At 47.0% G+C, this 23,634-nt stretch overlaps 1 protein-coding gene across 1 annotated transcript in view; it reads right to left on the bottom strand.

The window, feature by feature from the left end:
- The window catches only part of LOC139230923 (acid-sensing ion channel 5-like), a 146,358-nt gene that overhangs the window by 73,248 nt on the left and 49,476 nt on the right, over window positions 1–23,634 (bottom strand). The window lies entirely within an intron of this gene.

Genomic DNA, 23,634 nt, shown 5'->3' on the forward strand with positions numbered 1-23,634 from the left:
AGCAGGACAAAAGCAATCCGGCCAATTACTGCCCCATCAGTGTACTCTCAATCATCAGCAAAGTAATGGAAGATGTCATCGACAATGCTATCAAGCGACACTTACTCACCAACAACCTGCTCAACGATGCTCAGTTTGGGTTCTACTAGGGTCACTCGGCTCCAGACCACATTATCGCCTTGGGTGCAAACATTGAATGTATTCAAATCACAGATAGATAGATTTTTAACCAATAAGGGAATTAAGGGTTATGGGGAGCGGGCGGGTAAGTGGAGCTGAGTCCACGGCCAGATCAGCCATGATCTTGTTGAATGGCGGAGCAGGCTCGAGGGGCCAGGTGGCCTACTCCTGTTCCTAATTCTTATGTTCTTATGTTCTTATGGACAAAAGAGATGAATGCCAGAGGTGAAGTGAGAGTGACTGCCCTTGACATCAAGGCAGAATTTGATTGAGTGTAGCATTAAGGAGCCCTCGTAAAATTGTAGTCAATAGGAATCAGAGGTAAAACTCTCCACTGTTTGGAGTCATACCTAGCACAAAGGAAGATGGTTGTGGTTGTTGGAGTTTAATCATCACGACTCCAGAAAATCACTGCAAGAGTTCTTCAGGGCAGTGTCCAAGGCCCAACCATCCTCAATTGCTTCATCAATGACCTTCCCTCCTTCATAAGGTCAGAAGTGGGGATGTTTGATGATGACTGCACTGTGTTCAGTTCCATTCTCAAATCTCCAACAATTGAGAGTCTAACCACTGTCCCTTGACATTCAACAGCATAACCATTGCCGAATATCCCACCTTCAACATCCTGGGGTCACCATTGACCAGGAACTCAATTGGAACAGCCATATAAGTACTGTGGCAACAAGAGCAGGTCAGAGGCTGGGTATTCCTGGTGAGTGTCCCACCTCCTGACTCCCCAAAGCATTTCCACCATCATCAAGGCACAAGTCAGGAGTGTAATGGAATACTCTCCATTTGCCTGGATGAGTGCAGCTCCAGCAACACTCCAGAAGCTCAACACCATCCAGGAAAAAGTAATCTACTTCACTGGCATCCCAACTTCCACCTTTAAACATTCATTCCCTCAACTATCGGCACACCGTGGCTGCAGTGTGTACCAACTACAAGATGCACTGCAGCAACTTGCCAAGGCTTCTCGACACAATCTCCCAAACCCATGACCTTTACCACATAGAAAATCAAGGGCAGCAGGCGTATGGAAACACCTCCACCTCCAAGTTCCCCTCCAAGTCACGCAGCATCCTGACTTTGAAATTTATCGCCGTGCCTTCAGCATCACTGATTCAAAATTCTGGAACTCGCTCCCGAACAGCACTATGGAAGTCCCTTCACCGCACGGGCTTCAGTGATTTCAAGAAGTTGGCTCACCACCGCCTTCTCAAGGGCAATTAGGGATGAGCAATAAATGCTGGCCTTGCCAGCAATGCCCACATCTCGTGAATGAATGAAAAAAATCTTGCCACCTGTGAAACCATGGCCTGGAACTTCCTTGAAACATATGCCAAAAAATGACGTAATGCCAATTTTCAGCTCAAAACATGAAGGAAATTCAGGCATCAGTGACTTATGCCCGTGTATAAGCTACACCCAGATTTGATGGAAATTCTGTGCAGGTTTGGCAAATGCCTCTGATGTGCCTTAAAATACCTCCTCCCCCCCTCCATGCAGAAGCCAGAGAACATGAGAGTTCTTCATTTACTCCAGATCTGAATGGGCTGTAAACTTCTACCTAAAATTTTAGGTGCAGCAGGACCCAAAGTCACATTTCTCTTTTTTAGAGAGAAAGAGAGAGAGAGAGAACGAATGAGAATGGACAGACTCAATGTCCCAGCACGAGTCCGCTGAGAATGAGGAGGACAAAGGAGACCCTCGTCGGGGAGGTGCACCAAGATGGGCCCAATTAACCCGGGGTGGGCGTGGGGAACTCCACCCCGGGCATACCGGAAGATTTGGGGTGAGATTACCGACATGGTAAGGGGGTCGGACCAGTGCCGCAACCGCTGGAACAGCCTGGTTGCTTCGGCAAGAGTAAGTATTAAATAGATTTTAAATTGTAATGATCTACATAATATGTAAATCTCCCGGATTGAAATTAAGCTGGTTATTCTTGCATATAATCCCTGCTAAGATCTGGGCAGGGCTCGGAACCTGCGCCCTTAAGTCTTTTTATGTCTAACTTTGGCACCGTCTCCTTTTGGATTAAATTGGTGGATGGGGCACGACTGAGCAATGAGGGGTCTGGTGACCTTTACCCAGACTGTGTCAGTCTCTCCGGCTGCTGTCACGTACACAGTGAGCCAGCCAGGATTGGTGGAGAGCTGCCCTGGCTCACTGTCTGCCCTGGGACACTTTCGGACATTAGCTCCTATCATTCCCGACCCGTCCTGATTACCACCCCACCCCCCCCTGGAGGCCCCCATGGAGATTGTATTTGAGATGTTTTGTGTCAAGCATTAGATCCTAAACACGATCATACGAAATATTTTATCTGAACGTAGATGTTATAACCACGCATCAATTGTGGATACAAACTGTATGAGCATAACCTGTTGTTTTTCCATGATAGTATCTGGTCAATTAGCTCATGCTAGATTTTACCTCTTGTCACGTTTGCAGAGGAAGATGTCTGTTATGTCTTTAGATGCTCTGATAATGACTCCACAAGGCAATGTATTGTATTTGAACTGTAGTGAGCTTAGTCCATTTAATGTAATTCCAGAGTGAGGATCACATCTGGTGGCCTGCCTTTTATACTAGGCCAGGCACACCTGTTTCGGTAACCTACAAGTCTCCCACTGCAGTGCCCTCTGGTGGCACACCTTAGTGACCATACAGCTGGTGTACAAGTTTCCCATAGTCGTGCCCTCTGGTGGCACATTTTATGTAATAGTACAAGTAGTAAACCTGTTTGGATACATGACAATATCTAACAACAGAATGAGCAGAGGCGCACCAGAGGAGGCCCTGCTCAGCTACAGATGCTGACAGACCTCGGAGCATGCATCAGCACTTGTGTGGACCCACAGTCGCTCGGCCACTACCCATGGTGTTGCAGAACCCTCCCTTGTGTCACGTGAGTAATGTGTAAAGCAGTGTTAATTCAAAGTAATGTAACGTCATTTCATTATAATATACGAATTATGTCATGTTATGCGTGCAGCTTCTGTGCTACTCTCAGGTTAACAACTTAAGAACATAAGAAATAGGAGCAGGAGCAGGCCATCTGGCCTCTCAAGCCTGCTCCGCCATTTGATAAGATCATGACTGATCTGATATAGGGCTTAGCTCCACATACTCTGTCCGCTCCCCAGAAACCTACACTCCCGGATCATTCAGAAGTCTGTCTATCTCCGACTCAAATATAGTCATTGATCCAGCCTCCACAGCTCTCTGGGGCAATGAATTCCACATAGATGTACTACCATATGATCATTGGTATGTAACATCTCTCAGTTTATTGTAGTAGTGCTGCTCCTCCTATATATACCAGCGCAGTGCAAGAATCATGTGTACCCTTCTGTTCTAATAAAGTCAATTGTGTTTTGCAGGTCACCCAGCTCCAGAGGCACATAGGGAGGCCACACCTGCACCTGCCCCATTGCAGCTGGTCAACACCATGGGTGTTGAGGAAGAGGAGACCACCGAGCCAGAGGAGGACGATGTTATGCATCCCTGTGAATGTTGTACTGTGGTCACTTCGTCGTCTTCGACAGAAGAAGTAGTGGGCCCAAGCGGCTTGCAGCAGGCGACTCCAAGGCGTACAGTGCCCACACCAACCCCGTGGAGGTTGAGTCAGTGAGGTCCGTTGAGCAGGAACCTGTTGTCCTCTCTCAGGCAGCATTGCTGATCCCTCCATTGCCACACCTCCATTGCACTTCTCCATGCCTGTCACCCAGCCATCCCAGCTTGGCACTGCCCAGCCTGAGATGGTGTAGTCTACAGCCGGGCCTTCCAGGCCCAGAGCTGGTGGTAGCTGCTGCTGCTGCTCCTGCTCCTCCTCCTCATTCTCTTGATCCTCCTGAGGTGGAAGGGCTATGAGAGGTGGCAATGGCTGTGCCCTCATGTTGGCCTGGTTATGCAGCATGCAGTACTCGACGACTAATAAGGACACCCACTCAGGTGAGTACTGGAGGACTCCTCCCGAGAGGTCAAGGCAGCGGAACTGTTGCTTCAGCACCCCAATGGTCTGCTCAATAATGCTTCTGGTGATAGGATGGCTCGCATTGTACGAGTGCTGGGCAGGAGTGGTAGGGTTGCACAGGGGAGTCATGAGCCAGGTGCATAGAGGATATCCCTTGTCTCCAAGCAGCCAGCCGTGAGCTTCATTTGGGATCTGGAAGAGCTGGCACACCGGTCTGGTGCAAAATGATGGCATCGTGGCTGCTGCCAGGACAGCGGACATCAATGGACATTATTCTGCGTGTGTGGTTGCACACCAACTGCACATTCAGTGAATGGGGGACTTAACGGTTAAGGAAGATCTCGAATTGTGCTGTGGTGCCCTCAAAGTAATGTGGGTGCAATCAATGGCACCCTGTAGCATGGGGAAGCCCGCTATCCTGACAAATCCATTTGCTTCTCTCTTGTCATGGGAAAGGAGATGTAGTGCCTCCTCCTTCTGTAGAAACCATCTGTGATGTCATGGATGGCACAATGGATGCCAAACTGGGAGATGTTGTAGATGTCTCCTGTTGCTCCCTGCAATGATCCATTGGTGTAGAAATTTAGAGTAATTGTCACCTTGACTGTCACTGAGAGAGCCATCCTCACCCGGCTGTGAGGCTGCAGGTCTCGTTCGAGCAGCTGGCACAACTCTGTTACCACCTTCTTTCTGAAACTCAGCCTGCACACACTCTTCTCAGTGAGATTGATGTATGAATATTGGTGACGGAATATCCTTGCAGAGTAAGGTCTTCTGTTGGCAACCATGTGGTGCCTTCTTCCTTTTAAAATAAAATGGGCAACAGAAAACACAAGTCAAAGATGGCGCCTGTCAATATCGCTGGCGCATCCGGTTGCCAACTGCAACTTGCCAACTCCAGCTGTTATTGTCAGTGCCAAGTGCTGAACTTGGCAGCGTGGGGCAATTTCATTTCCGGGGCGCTAAGGATCATCATCGCTGTGCATCGCCGAGCAGGGCGATTGACCCATGTGCAGAGAGCTACCTTCTTTTTTTATCAGTAAGTAACCTTTTAACATTGTTGTTGCCCAATTAAGTTAATCTAAGGGTTAAGTCATGGCAGGAGAGCTTGGACACGTGTTATGCTCCTCCTGTACTATGTGTGAATTCAGGGACGCTTCCGGTGTCCCTGACGACTGCGTGTGCGGGAAGTGCATCCGCCTGCAGATTCTGACAGACCGCATTGCGGCACTGGAGCTGCAGGTGGATTCACTCTGGAGCATCCACAATGCTGAGAATGACATGAATAGCACGTTTAGTGAGTTGATCCCCTGCGGTCATCCCCCTGCAAAACAGATACACCACTTTGGGTACTGTTGAGGGGGATAACTCATCAAGGGAAGGCAGCAGCAGCTAAGTTCATGGCACCGTGAGTGGCTCTGCTGCACAGGAGGGCAGGAAAAAGAGTGGGAGAGCGATAGTGATAGGGGATTCAATTGTTTGGGGAATAGATAGGTGTTTCTGCAGCCGCAACCGAGACTCCAGCATGGTATGTTGCCTCCCTGGTGCAAGGGTCAAGGATGTCTCGGAGCGGGTGCAGGGCATTCTGAAAAGGGAGGGTGAATAGCCAGTTGTCGTGGTGCATATAGGTACCAACGATATAGATAAACTACGGGATGAGGTCCTACGAGACGAATTTAGGGAGCTAGGAGCAAAATTAAAAAGTAGGACCATAAAAGTAGTCAGGATTGCTACCAGTGCCACGTGCTAGTCAGAGTAGGAATCGCAGGATAGCTCAGATGAATGCGGGCTTGAGGAGTGGTGCAGAAGGGAGGGATTCAAATTCCTGGGACATAAGAACCGGTTCTGCGGGAGGTGGGATTTCCTGGAGTGTATTAGGGATGGTTTTGTTGACCAATATATTGAGGAACCAACTAAAGAGCTGGCCATCCTAGACTGGGCGATGTGTAATGAGAAGGGACTAATTAGCAATCTTGTTGTGCGAGGCCCCTTGGGGAAGAGTGACCATAATATGGTAGAATTCTTTATTAAGATGGAGAGTGACACAATTAAATCAGAAACTAGGGTCCTGAACTTAAGGAAAGCTAACTTCGACGGCATGAGGTGTGAATTGGCTAGAATAGATTGGCGAGTGATACTTAAACGGTTGACGGTGGATAGGCAATGGCAAACATTTATAGATCACATGAACGAACTTCAACAATTGTACATCCCTGTCTGGAGTAAAAATAAAACTGGGAAGGTGGCTCAACCGTGGCTAACAAGGAAAATTAAGGATAGTGTTAGATCCAAGGAAGAGGCATATAAATTGGCAAGAAAAAGCAGCAAACTAGAGGACTGGGAGAAATTTAGAATTCAGCAGAGGAGGACAAAGGGTTTAATTAAGAGGGGGGAAATAGAGTACGAGAGGAAGCTTGCCGGGAACATAAAAACTGACTGCAAAAGCTTCTATAGATATATAAAGAGAAAAAGAGTAGTGAAGACAAACGTAGGTCCCTTGCAGTCGGACTCGGGTGAATTTATAATGGGGAACAAAGAAATGGCAGACCAATTGAACAAATACTTTGGTTCTGTCTTCGCGAAGGAAGACACAAATAACCTTCCGGATGTACTAGGGGACCGAGGGTCTAGTGAGAAGGAGGAATTGAAGGATATCCTAATTAGGCGGGAAATTGTGTTGGAGAAATTGATGGGATTGAAGGCGGATAAATCCCTGGGGCCTGATTGTCTGCATCCCAGAGTACTTAAGGAAGTGGCCCTAGAAATAGTGGATGCATTGGTGATCATTTTCCAACAGCCTATCAACTCGGGATCAGTTTCTATGGACTGGAGGGTAGCTAATGTAACACTACTTTTTAAAAAAGGAGGGAGAGAGAAAACTGGTAATTATAGACCGGTTAGCCTGACATCAGTAGTGGGGAAAATGTTGGAATCAATTATTAAGGATGAAATAGCAGCGTATTTGGAAAGCAGTGACAGGATCAGTCCAAGTCAGCATGGATTTATGAAAGGGAGATCATGTTTGACAAATCTTCTGGAATTTTTTGAGGATGTAACTGGTAGAGTGGACAAGGGAGAACTAATGGATGTGGTGTATTTGGTCTTTAAAAAGGCCTTTGACAAGGTCCCACATAAGAGGTGCAAAATCAAAGCACATGGTCTTGGGGGTAATGTACTGGCATGGATAGAGAACTGGTTGGCAGACAGGAAGCAGAGAGTCAGGATAAACGGGTCCTTTTCGGAATGGCAGGCAGTGACTAGTGGAGTGCCACAGGGCTCAGTGCTGGGACCCCAGCTCTTTACAATGTACATCAATTATTTGAATGAAGGAATTAAGTGTAATATCTCCAAGTTTGCAAATGACACTAAACTGGGTGGCGGTGTGAGCTGTGAGGAGGATGCTAAGAGCCTGCAGGGTGATTTGGACAGGTTCGGTGAGTGGGCAAATGCATGGTAGATGCAGTATAATGTGGATAAATGTGAGGTTATCCACTTTGGTGGCAAAAACATGAAGGCAGAATATTATCTGAATGGCGGAAGATTAGGAAAAGTGGAGGTGCAATGAGACCTGGGTGTCATGGTTCATCAGCCATTGAAAGTTGGCATGCATGTACAGCAGGCGATGAAGAAGGCAAATGGCATGTTGGCCTTCATAGCTAGGGGATTTGAGTATCAGAGCAGGGAGGTCTTGCTGCAATTTTACAGGGCCTTGGTGAGGCCTCACCTGGAATTTTGTGTTCAGTTTTGGTCTCCTAATCTGAGGAAGGACATTCTTGCTATTGAGGGAGTGCAGTGAAGGTTCACCAGACTGATTCCAGGAATGGCTGGACTGACATATCAGGAGAGACTGGATCAGCTGGGCCTTTATACACTGGAGTTTAGAAGGATGAGAGGGGATCTCATAGAAACGTATAAGATTCTGACGGGACGTGACAGGTTAGATGCGGGAAGAATGTTACCGATGTTGGGGAAGTCCAGAACCAGGGGACACAGTCTTAGGATAAGGGGTAGGCCATTTACAACTGAGATGAGGAGAAACATCTTCACTCAGAGAGTTGTGAACCTGTGGAATTCCCTGCCGCAGAGAGTTGTTGATGCCAGTTCATTGGATATATTCAAGAGGGAGTTAGATATGGCCCTTACGGCTAAAGGGATCAAGGGGTATGGAGAGAAAGCGGGAAAGGTGTACTGAGGTGAAGGATCTTATTGAATGTTGGAGCAGGCTCGAAGGGCCGAATGGCGTACTCCTGCACCTATTTTCTATGTTTCTATGTTTCTATGTTGCTGCGTCTCCGCTAAACCTGGGGGCAATTCTGCACCGGGCAATTTTAGCGCCACGTCGGGCAATCTCTGCTTAGTGCCTCCAGGAGGAGCTAATTGGACGTTAATGGCTGGCGCGATTAGGGGTCATTTCTGCCCCTAGGTATTCAAGAATGCCAAAAAGGTGGGATGTGGTCTCCCACAAGGATCGTTGCTGAGACCACTGTTATTCATTATTTACATAAACCATTTGGACTCTGGGATCGGAAGTACAATTTCAAAATTTGCGGACACCACATTGGGGAGTATAGTTGATACAAAGGAAGACTGCAACAAAATACAGTAAGACATTAATAAATGAGGCATGTAATTAGCAAATGAATTTCAATGAGAGAAAAGAAGGAAAGACTAGTATTTATATCACAGAATTATTGAATCATAGAATGGTTACAGCACGGAAGAAGGTCATTCGGCCTGTCGAATCCATGCCGTCTCTTTGCAAGAGCACTTCAACTGGTCCCACTCCGCCGCCCTTTCCCCACAGCCCTGAAAATGTTTTCTTTCAGGTTCTTATTCTACTCCCTTTTGAAACTCACAATTGGGTCTGCCTCCACCACCCTACCAGGCAGTGTATTCCAGATCCTAACCACTCACTATGTAAAAAAGTTTTCCTCATGTTGCCTTTGGTTCTTTTGCCAATCACCTTAAATCTGTGTCCCCTGGTTCTCTTCTGCCAATGGGGAGAGTTTTGCTTTCTCTCTACTCTGTCCAGACACCTCATGGGTTTGAACACCTCTATCAAATCTGCTCTCAATCTTTTCTGCTCTAAGGAGAACAACCCCAGCTTTTTCAGTCTATCCACATAACTGAAGTTCTCGAACACATTCTTGTAAATCTTTTCTGCACCTTCTCTAAGGCCTTCACATCCTTCCTACAGTGAGTGCGGTGCCCAGAATTGGACATCATAATTTCCACGCTTTTATACTCTATGGGCCAGAGTTTGGTCAAACTTAAGTTCCATTCATTTACCGTCAAAGAGACCACTAAGATCCTGACTGTAGTTTGGGTGGAAGTTTGGTAGAAAAATGGAAAAAAAAAACACACGGCGGAAAACATGAATTTTACATGCCAGCGGGCAGTAGTGCAGATTCTGGGTGGCGAAGGCTAGAGTCGGGTCCAGGGAGGGGAAACGGAAAAATAAAAATCTTCATCAAATGAAAAAAAAAATGACACATCCTTCATAGGAACCTATCAAACAAAATCGCTGAAAAGAAATAAAGCAAACCATTTCACTAACCTTTTCTTGCAGGTCTTCATACCTACCATTCAGGTAAGACCTGCCTCCATGTGGCGGTCTTTCTCCTGCTGGAGCGGAGGACTGCCCGGACCAATCTCAGGAGTGAGCAGGCGGGAGGATTTTTTTTGGTGTTGCACGCCAGCGGGCACTGCCCAGCGATCTTCTCACACCGCTGGCATGAGGGCCTCACCAAACTCGCTCGGAGGGGAGAGTGCTGAAAAAACGGTGACTGGCAGCTGGTGGTATGTTGACCAAATTCGGGCCCTATATCAGTATTCATGAAGCCCAGGATCCCGTAAGATTTTCTAACTGCTTTCTCAACCTGCCCTGCCACCTTCAACAATCTGTGCACATCTCCCCCCAGATCTCTCTGTTCATGCACCCACTTTAGGATTGTACCCTTTAGTTTATATTTTCTCTCCTCATTCTTTCTAGAAAAATGTATAATTTCACACTTTCCTGCATTAAATTTCATCTGCCACATGTCCACCCATTCCACCAGCCTATCTATGTCCTCTTGATGTCTATCACTATCCTCCTTACTGTTCAATATACTTCAAAATGTTGTCATCTGCAAATTTTGAAATTATGTCCTGTACACCCACATCCAAGTCATTAATATACAAGAAAAGCAATGGTCCTAGTACCGACCCCTGGGGAACACCACTGTATACCTTCCTCCAGTCCGAAAAACAACTGCTCACCACTACTCTCTGTTTCCTGTCATGTAGCCAACTTCATATCCATGCTGCCACCGTCCCTTTTATTCCATGGGCTTCAACTTTGCTGGCAAGCCTATTATGTGACACTTTGTCGAATGCCTTTTGGAAATCCATGTACACCACGTCAACTGCATTGCCTTCATCAAATCCGCACTGTGACTCCGGGAGGAGCTCCTCAGCCACAGGGAGAAGACAGTTGAGGAGGACTCTAGCGACGGCTTTCCCAGTGGCTGATAATAGGGAGATTCCTCTGTAGTTGCCGCAGTTGGACTTGTCGCCTTTTGCCGCCTGAGGAAAAGAATGTTTGAAGACCAGGCCCTCAAATCCACCACCAAACTCATTGTGTACAGGGCTGTAGTAATACCCGCCCTCCTATATGGCTCAGAGACATGGCCCATGTACAGAGGACACCTCAAGTCGCTGGAGAAATACCACCAACGATGTCTCCGCAAGATCTTACAAATCCCCTGGGAGGACAGATGCACTAACATTAGCGTCCTCGACCAGGCCAACATCCCGAGCATTGAAGCACTGTCCACACTTGATCAGCTCCACTGGGCGGGTCACATCGTTCGCATGCCAGACACCAGACTGCCAAAGCAAGTGCTCTACTCGGAACTCCTTCACGGCAAGCGAGTCAAAGGTGGGCAGAGGAAACATTACAAGGACACCCTCAAAGCCTCCCTGATAAAATGCAACATGCCCACCAACACCTGGGAGTCCCTGGCCAAAGACCACCCTATGTGGAGGAAGTGCATCCGGGAGGGCGCTGAGCACCTCGAGTCTCATCGCCGAGAGCATGCAGAGATCAAGCGCAGGCAGCGGAAAAAGCATGCGGCAAACCAGTCCCACCCACCCCTTCCCTCAACAATTATCTGTCCCACCTGTGACAGGGACTGTGGTTCTTGTATTGGACTGTTCAGCCAACCAAGGACTCATTTTTAGAGTGGAAGCAAGTCTTCCTCGATTTTAAGGGACTGCCTATGATGATGATGGTGATGCCCTCATCAACCCTTTCTGTTATCTCATCCAACAACTTGTTCAATTGGTTACATACAATTTGCCTTTAACAAATCCATGCTGGCTTTCCTTAATGAATCCACACTTGTCCAAGTCACTGTTAATTCTGTTCCTGATTATTGTTTCTAAATGCTTCCACATTACCAAGGTTAAACTGACTGACATATAGTTGCTTGGTTTATCTTTACACCATTTTTTGAACAAGGGTTTAACATTTACAATTCTCCAGTCCTCTGGCACCACCCTTGTTTCTGAGGAAGGTTGGAAGATTATGACCAGTAGCTCTGCCATTTCTTCCTTTACTTCCCTCAGCGTCCTAGGATGCATCCCATAAGGTCCTGGTGATTTATCTACTTTAAATACAACCGGCCTTTCTAGTACCTCGTCTTTATCAATTCTTATCCCATCCAATATCTCCTCTACCTCCTCCTTTACTATGTCTATGACAGCATTTTCTTCCTTGGTGAAGACAGATGCTATTTACTCATTTAGTACCTGAGCCATGTGCTCTGCCTCCATGCTTAGGTCTCGTTTTTGGTCCCTAATCAGCCCAACCCCTCCTCTTACTACATGGTTACTATTTATATGCATATAGAAGATTTTTGGATTACCTTTTATGTTAGCTGCCATTCTTTTGTCATACCTTCTCTTTGCCCCTCTTATTTTCTTTATCACTTCTCCTCTGAACTTTCCAGATTTAGCATGATTCTCAGATGTATTCTCGATCTGACTCCTGTCATACGCGCTCTTTTTCTGTCCTAACTCGCACCAAATCCCGTTCACCCATCATCCCTGTGCTCGCTGACCAACATTAGCTTCTGGTTAAGCAAAGCCTTGATTTCAAAATTCTCATCCTTATTTTCAAATCCTTCCATGGCCTCATCCCTCCCTATCCTTATAATCTGCTCCAGCCCACAACCCCCCCCCCCCCCCCCCCGAGATGTCTGCGCTCCTCTAATTCTGCCCTCTTGAGCATCCCTGATTATAATCGCTCAACCATTGTTGGTCATGCCTTCTGTTGCCTAGGTCCTAACCTCTGGAATTCCCTGCCTAAACCTCTCTACCTCTCTTTCATCCTTCAAGATGCTCCTTAAAACCTATCTTTTTGACCAAAATTTTGGTCACCTGCGCTAGTTTCTGCTTTTGCGGCTTGGTGTCAAATTTTTTATCTCATAAAAGTCCTGCGGAGCGCCATGGAATGTTTCACTACGTTAAAGGTGCTGTATAAATATAAGTTATTATTGTTGTTGTTCATCTTACACTCGATCTCTTTCGTCCCCAAGATAGCTCTGACTTTAGTTGCTCTTTCTTTTCCCCTAATGCGAATGTACCTCGACTGTACTCAAACTATTTCATCTTTAAAGCCAGCCCATTGCTCCACTGCAGTTTTGCCTGCCAATCTTTTATTCCAATTTACCTGGGTCAGATCCATTCTCTGAAATTGGCCTTCCTCCAATTAAGTATTTTTTACTCTAGCTTGCTCCCTGTCCTTTTACATAGCTAATTTAAACCTTTATGATACTACGATCACTGTTCCCTAAATGTTCACCTACTGACACTTGATCCACTTGACCTACCTCATTCCCCAGAACCAGATCCAGCGATGCCTCCTTCCTCTTTAGGCTAGAAACAAAGTGATCAAGAAAGTTCTCCTGAACACACTTCTGAAATCCTTACCCCTCTCTGCCCTTTACACTATTATTATCCCAGTCTATATTAGGATAGTTGAAGTCCCCCATTATCACTATTCTATAGTTCTTGCGTCTCTGCAAATTTGCCGCTCCATATTTTTACTACTAGTTGGTATCTATAGAATGCACCGAGTAGTGTAATGGCACTTCTATTATTTATTAACTCTAACGAAATAGATTCTGTTCTTGACCTCTCCAGGACATCCTCTCTACCCAGCACTGTAACATTCTCCTTAACTAATGCTGCCACACCACCTCATCTTTCCTTCCCTAGCTTCCCTAAACACGCTATATCCAGGAATACTTAATACCTAATCCTGCCCTTTTTTGAGCCAGGTCTCTGTTATTGCCACAGCCTGCAGCTCACCAACCTTGTTTACTATGCTCTCTGCATTCACATACATACATTTTAAACCTATCTTACAGAATCCTGCATTCTCTCTTAGTCTGAACCTGACCTTACTATTCCTTGTTTTAGTGCTATCTGTCTCTCCCAATCCTTTGTGCCCTTTGTTTCTCCTTTCTAATGCTACATCCTGGTGTCCATTCCCTGCCAACTTAGTTTAAACCCTCCCCAACAGCACTAGCAAACCTCCCGTGAGGATAGTAGTACCGGCTCTGTTGAGGTGCAACCCATCTGGCCTGTCTAGTTCCCACCTCCACAATAGCTGGCCCCAATGCCTCAGGAATCTGAAGGCCTCCAATTTGCACTGTCTCTCCAGCCACGCATTTATGTGCTCTATCCTCCTATTTCTATACTCACTCGCACGTTGCACTGGGAGTAATCCAGAGATTACTTACCTTTTGCGATCCTGCTTCTTAATTTCCTTCTTGGAGAGCAAATGCAAAATGTTTTTAAATTTTGAAATCGTTAGCGCCTGGGGCAATAGTGAATTTCTCCCCCAATGTTTCCACTTACCAGGGAGTCCAGAACGAGGAGCCATAAATATAAGATAGCTACTAATAAATCCAATTGTTAATTGAGGAAAAACTTCTTTACCCAGAAAGTGGTTAGAATGTGAAACTCGTTAGTTGAAGCGCATAGCATAGATGCATTGAAAGGAAAGCTAGATAAACACCTAAGGGAGAAAGGAGTAGCAGGATATGTTGATGGTGTTAGATGAAGAAGGGTGGAAGGAGGCTCGTGAAGAACATAGACACCTGCATGAACCTGTTTGGATGAATGGCGTTTATCTGGGCTGTAAACACCATGGCCGTAACTTTCACATTGCAGCGAGTGCGGGTATGGGAGAGGATTGGCAGTTAAAAGCATTGAAATTGACAGCGCATTGGAAACCCGCCATCATCCCATCAACTTCCTCATTTAACTGGGACGCATTTCGAAGCATGAAATGGACCCGTTCAGGAGAGGCGAGCAACCTTATTGAGGAATTACCTGCTTGTTGAGTGACTCTTAAGAGCATTTTTAACATGAGGATTTATCTTTAACTGCTTGCGCACAGAATTCACAGACTTCGGGAAGCTCACCAGTGAGGGCAAGGTGGTATCTCAGTGGCCATCGTACTACTTCATAAAGTGACAGCTGGAAAAAGCACATAAATACTCAGATTACACCTGCTTCCTTGCCTAAGGGAAAGGCTCTGGTTGGCACCATTTTGTGCAGAGATTTGCTTTTGCGAGTTTGAATGTGATTTCTGCAACCTCGGAAGCCATTCTCACCACATTGCAAGTCACTCTCACTGCACTGGAAGATTGTGCCTCTGATCTCCAATTTACCTGGCATCGATTTAGATCAGCATGGGATTATGCTATTTCACTTTGGACCTCAGATTCAGACTAAGAGAAGCCCCAACACCAACATCACCAGCCACAACAGCAGCAGCAGCAACAACAACACCAGCAGCCATCCCCTCACCGACCTGATGCTCCCCAAGAGAGAGGGTGTCAGCACAGGGGTGCACTGCACTGGAGGCGATACTCCCAACACAGGGTATCCAGGCATGACTGAACTTGAATGAACAGCAGTGCATCAGGAGGCTCAGACTATCGCACCAGGTCATATCAGACATTTGTAGCTTGCTGGAAGATCTGCTGTCCAGAGGACCTGGTGGATACTCCTTATCAGTGGCTGTCAAAGTCACCACCACCCTCAACTTCTTCACCTCAGGTTCCATCCCGGGATCCGCAGCAGACATTTGCAGGATCTCGCAGTCAACCACCCACAGATGCATCATCCAGGTGACCGGTGCCATATTTCACAAGTTAGCCACCTGTGAATACTTTGCCACAGATGAAGCCAGTGTTACTGAGCGGGCGCTCGGCTTTGCGGCTCTGGCTGTCTTCCCACAGGTGCAGGGCATCATCGACTGCTCACATTTGGCCATTAAGGCACCCCCAAATCACCCAGGAGTATTTGTGAACTGGAAGGGTTTCCACTCCCTCAATGTGCAGCTCACCTGCAACCATAAAAATATAATCATGCATATGTGTGCCAGATTCCCATGACTGTTTAGTGCTGCACTAGTCCACCCTCCCTCAACTCTTTGAACTTCCAAACAGACTTATCGCTGGCCGCTTGGAGACCAGGGCTGTCTACTGAAGACCTGGCTGATGATGCTGCCCTGGAGGAGGCCAAGCAATGAACCTGAGGAGTGCTATACTGAAAGCCACATGACAACGAGATGTGCTGTAAAGCAAGCCATCAGCATGCTGAAGATATGTTTCAGATTCCTTGACAGATCTGGCGGAGCCCTTCAGTACACACCAGGATCATCATTGTATGCTGTGTGCTGTACAACACAGTACAGCAGCGAGGATTGGAGTTGCAGGATGAGTTTCACAGCCTCTTCAGTGGAGGAACAGGTGGAACCTAAGACGGAGGAGGAGCCTGCAGTGCAGATGACACAAGTAACGACACACATTGCTGCCCGGGAGGCACTGGATGTCTCAATGTCCCAATTTGGTTAAGTGCACCCATTTGGCTCCCAAATGCTGTACCAACTACCCACCTACCCCCACACATCCCCAACATCACCACAAAGAAGTCCTAAAATGATCAAACCATTCATGTCCAACACACACCCATTGCTCAAGGTTAAGTAACGTCTCATAAGACCATAAGAACATAAGAAATAGGAGCAGGAATATGCCATTTGACCCCTCGAACCTGCTCCGCTATTTAATATGATCATGGCTGATGTGATCATGGATTCAGTTCCACTTCCCTGCCCGCTCCCCATAACCTTTTATTCCCTTATCGCTCAAAAATCTGTCTATCTCCACCTTAAATATATTCAATAATCCAGCCTCCACAGCTCTCTGGGGCAGAGAATTCCACAGATTTACAACCCTCTGAGAAGAAATTCCTCCTCATCTCAGTCTTAAATGGGCGGCCCCTTATTCTGAGACTATGGCCCTTCGTTTTAGTTTCTCCTATGAGTGGAAATATCCTTCTTGCAGCCACCTTGTCGAGCCTCTCATTATCTTATATGTTTCGATAAGATCACCTCTCATTCTTCTGAACTCCAATGTGTATAGGCCCAACCTACTCAACCTATCTTCATAAGCCAACCTCCTCATCACCGGAATAAACCTAGTGAACCTTCTCTGAACAGCCTCCAATGCAAGTATATCCTTCCTTAACTACGGAGATCAAAACTGTACGCAGTACTCCAGGTGTGGCCTCACCAATACCCTGTACAGTTGTAGCAGGACTTCTCTGCTTTTATACTACAACCCCCTTCCAATAAAGACAAACATTCCATTTGCCCTCCTGATTACTTGCTGTACCTGCATACTCACATTTTGTGTTTCATGCACAAGGATCCCAGGTCCCTCTGTACTGCAGCACTTTGCAATTTTTCTCCATTTAAATTGAAATGTGCTTTTCTATTTTGTTTCTGTCAAAGTGGATAACCTCACATCTTCCCACATTATATCCATCTGCCAAATTTTTGCCCACTCACTTAGCCTGTCTATATCTCTTTGCAGATTTTTTGTGTCCTCCTCACAATTTGCTTTCCCACCTATCTTTGTATCATCAGCAAACTTGGCGACATTACACTCGGTCTCTTCATCCAAATCATTAATATAGATTGTAAATAGTTGGGGACCCAGCACTGATCCATGCGGTACCCCACTAGTTACTGTTTGCCAACCAGAAAATTATCCATTTATTCTGACTCCCTGTTTTCTGTTAGTTAGCCAGTCCTCTATCCATGCTAATATATTACCTCCAACCCCGTGAAGCTTTATCTTGTACAATAACCTTTTTTGTGGCGTACTATTGAATGCCTTCTGGAAATCCAAATACACCACATCCACTGGTTCCCCCTTATCCACCCTGTTCGTTACATCTTCAAAGAACTCCAGCAAACTTGAACAAACATGATATCCCTTTCATAAAAACATGCTGACTCTGCTTGATTGAATTATGCTTTTCCAAATGTCCTGCTACTGCTTCCTTAATAATGAACTCCAGCATTTTTCCAATGACAGATGTTAGGCTAACTGGTCTATAGTTTCCTACTTTTCATCTGCCTCCTTTTTAAAATTATTCTCACCATTCACTCCAAGTGACAAGGCCACTTCCCAGGTAGCAGGCAAAAATGGAGAAGACGGGAAAGTGATGGAAATAAATAAATTTGTGCCCGTCATAAATAGAACTGAAACTTAACATTAACATTTTGGCAAACATCCATGTGCATAACTGTGTGCATCTACGATTGTGCCTTTTTTCTCTTCCGAGTGCTTCTACGAGCTGCATTCCCTATGGCTTCAGGAGAGGTAGAGGCAGGCTACTTATTTCACTGCTCTGACTGCTTTGACACTTTTGGCGGATGTCATATGCGTTTTGGGGCCTGTGAGGGCCCCGCCAAACACTACTCCTCCTACAACTGTGTAGGAGTAGACTCGGCCATTGGGATCCAAGGCAGCATGTGGGGCTCTGACTGAGGGGAAGGCAAATGGGGAGAAGTGGGAGCGCTTTGAGCAGAATCCCACTTCCATCATTCCTCTTACCAACATCCTGCTCATGGGCCACCCGCACTTCCCTGCTAGCAAGGTGCTGGAGAGCATCTTGCTGCACATCAGTGGGGTGATGAATACCCAAGTCTACATTGCTATCCCTTCTAGAGAAGAGTTCAATGAGAGTCTGCAATCTGTTGTTCACTGCAAGCATCTTCTCATTTGACTGGAGCATTTGCTGCTCCATGCAGGTGGCCATCCTTTCCATGGAACAACACATCGTCGCCACCACCTGCAACATGGTGCTACTCATGTTGGAGATGGGCTCCTCCATTCTCTGGACAAGCACACACATCGTGGCCAGAAAAGCTGCCAGAACCTTGCGCGTTTGTTGCTGCTCCTCCAAGATCAACCTGTTTGTTGACAGTCCCCGAGGTTTAGGATCTTCATCCAGCTGAGCAGAGCTTGGAGCATCTTGCACCCACTGGCGAGGATTCTCCACTGCTGTCTCTGTCTCCATCTGCTCTTGCACACTTGTGATGTGTAAGGCACCAGGTGAGATCACTACCCTGTATCTCGCTGTACCCACTGTGCTGCGCGTATATGCGCTGGTGCTGGGTGTGCTTGGTCTGGTGACCGTGCAGCCTCAGAAATGGAGCTTCCTCTGAGGAGTCGTCTTCCACCTCCAGCTGGACAATGGGAGCGGGGGCACTTGATGGACCTGTGGGAGAGTAAAGACATGATAATTATGTGTAATGTCACTATTATGCACATGATGATATTTCACTGGCTGCTGACATCAGTTACCATGAGTGACGGTTGTATGCCATGTGGAATATTTAATTCTGTCACCAGGTTGCTGGGAGGTCCCCCTCTCTCCGTCTCCCACCACCAGCAGCTCTGCCACTCCACTTATTTTGAGCACATCCTCCTTGGCTGGCGTCAAATTAGTGCATATTGGAGGGACACCTCCGGTTCCTCCTCTTTCTCTCCTGTTCTGTGCTTTCTTCTCATGCAAGACAGGAAAGAAGAGAACTTTGAGTGAGAGTGCTGGAATGATTGTAAGGGATGGATGGGCTACATCTGTAGAGGGTGATTATGAAGGAGTGGCATGGCATTGCCAAATGGCCGCCTTCTGTGGCATTACTTTCTAGGATCACATTAGGCTGAGGGTGAGTGTCAATACTGGTTAGTCAGATGAGGATGTGAGTCAGTGCATAGATAGAGAGGAATGGGTGCACCTGCAAGATAGGTTGGTGTAAGGAGTGACATGCAGGAGTAGACTTGGGAAGGCAGAGTGATGGGATTGGGGTGACACACACATCAGAATGTGGTTGATTGCGGCATTGTATTCACCTTTCCTGGCCTCATGAGATCATTAAATCTCTTGCAGCACTGTATCCAGGAGCAGCTGACAACACCACTGCTACTCACTTCTTGTGCGATCTCCAGTCATGTCTTGGTTTCATTGGATGGTCTCTTCCTGACGTTACCAGAGTATAGGACCTCTCTCCATGCGCAGACTCTCTGGACCAGGACATCCAGGCAGGCATCCGAGAACCTGGGCATGGCCTTCTTGCGCTGTGATTCTATTCTTCCTTGCACCCTCACTAAAGTTTTCGATAGATAAGAATAGCCACCTCTCCCAACGACCTGTAAGCCTCCTCGAACAACCTTCAATTGTGATGTGTACAAGGCTCCTTTAAATATCTGAGCGAGTCATCGGTGATGTCATCAGACCCGCTTCAGTTAATTGGCCAGGAAACCCACATGCCTCTTTCAATTGATCCAGTTAAATGCACAGTCGAGACAATGCTATTGAAAACTTCATGATGGTGACCCGCTATATGGCCCTCATGCACCCGCCCCGACTCAAAGGTAAAAATTCCTACCTATCTAATACTATGTAAAGGTTGTTATACAGACTGGTGGAAGGTGGGAAATGGTGTTCCGGAGGGATTGGTGCTGGGACTACTGTTGCCCACTATTTACATACATGATTTGGACTTAGGAAGCAGAAGTACAATATCAAAATTTGCAGACGTCACCAAATTGAGGGGTACAGTTAATACCGGGGAAGGACTGCGACAAAATACAAGACATTCACAAACTTGCAGAATAGGCATTTAAATGGCAAATTAATTTCAATATAAATAAGTGTGGGGTGGTGTATTTTGGTAGGTGGAGTAAGGAGGTCACCTACTCCTTGGAAAATAAGAGCCTAAATGGGATAGAGGCACAAAGGGATCCAACGGTACAGCTTCACAAATCATTAAAAGTAGCAAAGCAGGTTAACTAAGCCATATATAGCACTGAAGTTCATTTCTATAGAAATAGAATTCATTAGCAGAGAAATTATGTTAAACTTATATGGAACTTTGGTTAGACCACACTAAGGGGGGAAAATTCATTGTTGACTAATTTGAGGCGCAAACATTGCTTGGTCGGTAAGTTTAGCACCTGGCGATGATTAGCGCGGCGATCGCCAAATTCAGTTTTATCGTCCCAAGAGGGAAATGGAGCACTAAATCAAGTGGTGCACACTTATCTTAGGGCGATACAGGCGCCAAGTGGGGCGCTAACGTCAGATCACTAATCAATTTCTGGTGCGCTAATCTGGAGTCTCATCAGACATACTGGCGCGTTCTGGTTCTTAAAACGGAGGTTCAATGATGCGACACAGCCTCAATCCCATCATTGCAGTCTGTGCACTGGGCCAGCAAGCAGCAAGTTGACATGCTCAGAGGCCATGTCAAACCTGTGCATTTTAGCAATAATGCTTTGGAGGCTTGAGTCGAGGTGGTGAAGTGACGACGGCCACAATTGTTCCCTGATACTGGCAGGAGGCCACTGCCAAATGCTTTTCGACACCTGCGGAGGGAAGTGGCTCAGTATGTGTCGGCGAGGAGTGGGGTGGACAATACTGCCACCCAATGACGTAAAAAATTCAATAACCTCACCCAGGTGGTCAGGGTGAGTACGTTCTTCCAAAACCTATTTATGCCACAATGTCAGCCTCATTATTTACACACACTGTAGAAACGGCCACATCCCAGCACACACCCACAAACTATGCCCACCTAATAAAACATCCACATCTCACCACTTCCATACATTAACAGCTATTCTACTATGGTAGGTACATGTGTCAAACACATAGCTCCACATTCACTCACGTGCTTTCTTTTCTCTTGCAGGCCAAACTTGCTCATAACCGCCTTGAGCAGGAAAGGACAGGTGGAGGTGAGGTGGAACTCATGCCTCCTCACAGACCTGGAGGAGCGAGTCCACCAGATCATCGGCCCACAACTCCTGGGAATTGCAGCACGTGATGTAGCCAACCCCACTGGGGTCAATATTAATATGTTCCGCACCTCTCCCTTTTCTCTCATGTCACTTCCCCCTCAAACTAGAAACCTTTCCCACTTTCCAGTTAAGTATACTGTCTCCATTCCTTACTCCCTTCCTGCCCCTCTCCCCTGACCTTAACCACACCCTTGTGCCTTTATGCTTTCAGATAATCAGTCAGCACCACAACAGCCTGTCTCTCAGCCTCCCATTGGCAGCGATTCAGAAGAGGAAGGAGATGACACACCATCACTGCCTATCTCAATGCAAGAAGCTGCCTCCAACTCTAGGGAGACGATTTTGGTGAAGGAGGCAAGGTTTGAGGGGTTTGATTTGGGTGAAGCTCTGTGACCCAGCAGCATGCAGCAATGCCATTGGGCAAGGGGAGCTCGGGGACCAGATCCCTGGAGGGTGAGTTCACACACAAGTCCTGCGCAGCAGGACTCGGATGAGGATCTCGATGTGGAGCCTTTGGTCAGACGGTCAGCGGGCATATACAGCGAGCTTATGGGTGCAATGGCAAGGATGCCCGAGAGCATGAATTAACTTGCTAGGAGTTTGGAGGAGTCCGCCTCCAGCACCGCGCTTGTCTCCCAGCACACCTTTGAGCACATCCTTGGCAGTTTGCAAAGAATAGTAGACTTGCAGAGAAACCGTGGTGACCCAGACCTCATGGAGCATATTATGGGTGAAGTGGCAGCAGCTATTGCAGCACAGACTGAAGCAATACAAGCTGTAATGGAGTCAGTCCTTGGTGGCATGCAATTTCAGTCTGCTCTTGTGCAAACTCAGATTGATGTCATGCAAGCGTTGACTGCTGCCATCGTTTCTGGGTTCCCTGCAGTCCAACAGGGATTTCATGGTGCTGAAGCAGGCCAGCAATCTCTGCTCGAGCAGATTGCTCTGGATGCTGAGGCACTGCCCCAGGGAGTGGCAGTGTGTCGGTTGAAATGGAAGGTGCTGTCCTCTCTCAAGATGACAGCATTCCATCTCCCACCACTACCACTTCACCATTGCATCTGCCGCTATCTGCAACCCAGCCATTCTAGACTGCTGCCGCTCATGCTGAGGTGGTGCATGTCATGTTTGTAACTACAATGTAACACGACTGTATTACTGTATACACTCAACTTAGATGCAAACCTTGACCACAGGGGGTGAACTTGTGGGAGACATTCCTTACCTGATCACACAGGTATATAAAGGGAGGTCCCACACAGGGTCATCACTTCTGGAGTCCTGTAATAAAGAGTTAAGGTCACTGAGTGGCCTTGTCCCTGGAATGTACCTCGTGTGATTTCATGCGGTAGAGTAAGGACTTTACATTGGTGACGAGAAACGGGAACTCACGATCCACGAGAATGGCCACCGGTAGCACAAAGGAACGGTACTGTGTTGGGGAAGACTGGGACGATTTTGTCGAGAGGCTTCAGAAAAGCTTCGTTATGAAAGACTGGTTGGGGGATGCAACGGCCGACAAGCGACGGGCTCATCTCCAGACCAGCTGCGGGCCAAAGACTTATGTGCTCATGAAGGACTTACTGGCACGTCAAAAAGCCGTCGGACAAAACCTTTGAAGAGCTTAGCAAATTAATCGGGGAGCATCTCAAACTGGCGAGCAGCATACACATGGCTCGACATAGATTCTACACCCACCGACTTCATGAAGGACAGAGCATACCAGACTTTGTAGCGGACCTCCGCCGTTTGGCCAGCCTCTGTAAGTTCACAGACGCCTGCAGGGGGGAGATGCTAAGGGACTTCTTCATCGAGGGTATCGGTCATGCGGGAATTTTTCGCAAGTTAATTGAGACCAAGGACTTGACCTTGGAAGCGGCAGCGTTGTTAGCTCAAACCTTCATGGCGAGGGAGGAAGAGAAGAAAATGATTTACCCGCGCAATTCTGCCTCTAACGCGGCAATGGATCAGGGAGTCAACATCATCAATGCTACTCAGAGCCCCGCAGGCAGGCAGGGGCAGTCCGACATGCAGCAATAGATCTCAGAGCAGGATCTCAACAGAGACAATGGCAGGCTGAACAGACGTTCACACCATCACAGTGGATAATGCGGCCCAGGATGGGGCCATTTACACCCACTAATAGGGTACTTAAGAGCAGTCAAAGGGACAGTCAGCATGGAATTTCTGGCCACAGTCCCTTTGTCCCCAACAATGGAAACTTTAACTCATGCTGGAGATGTGGGGAAA

Source organism: Pristiophorus japonicus, chromosome 2 (assembly GCF_044704955.1).
Source record: "Pristiophorus japonicus isolate sPriJap1 chromosome 2, sPriJap1.hap1, whole genome shotgun sequence".
Lineage (NCBI taxonomy): Eukaryota > Metazoa > Chordata > Chondrichthyes > Pristiophoridae > Pristiophorus > Pristiophorus japonicus.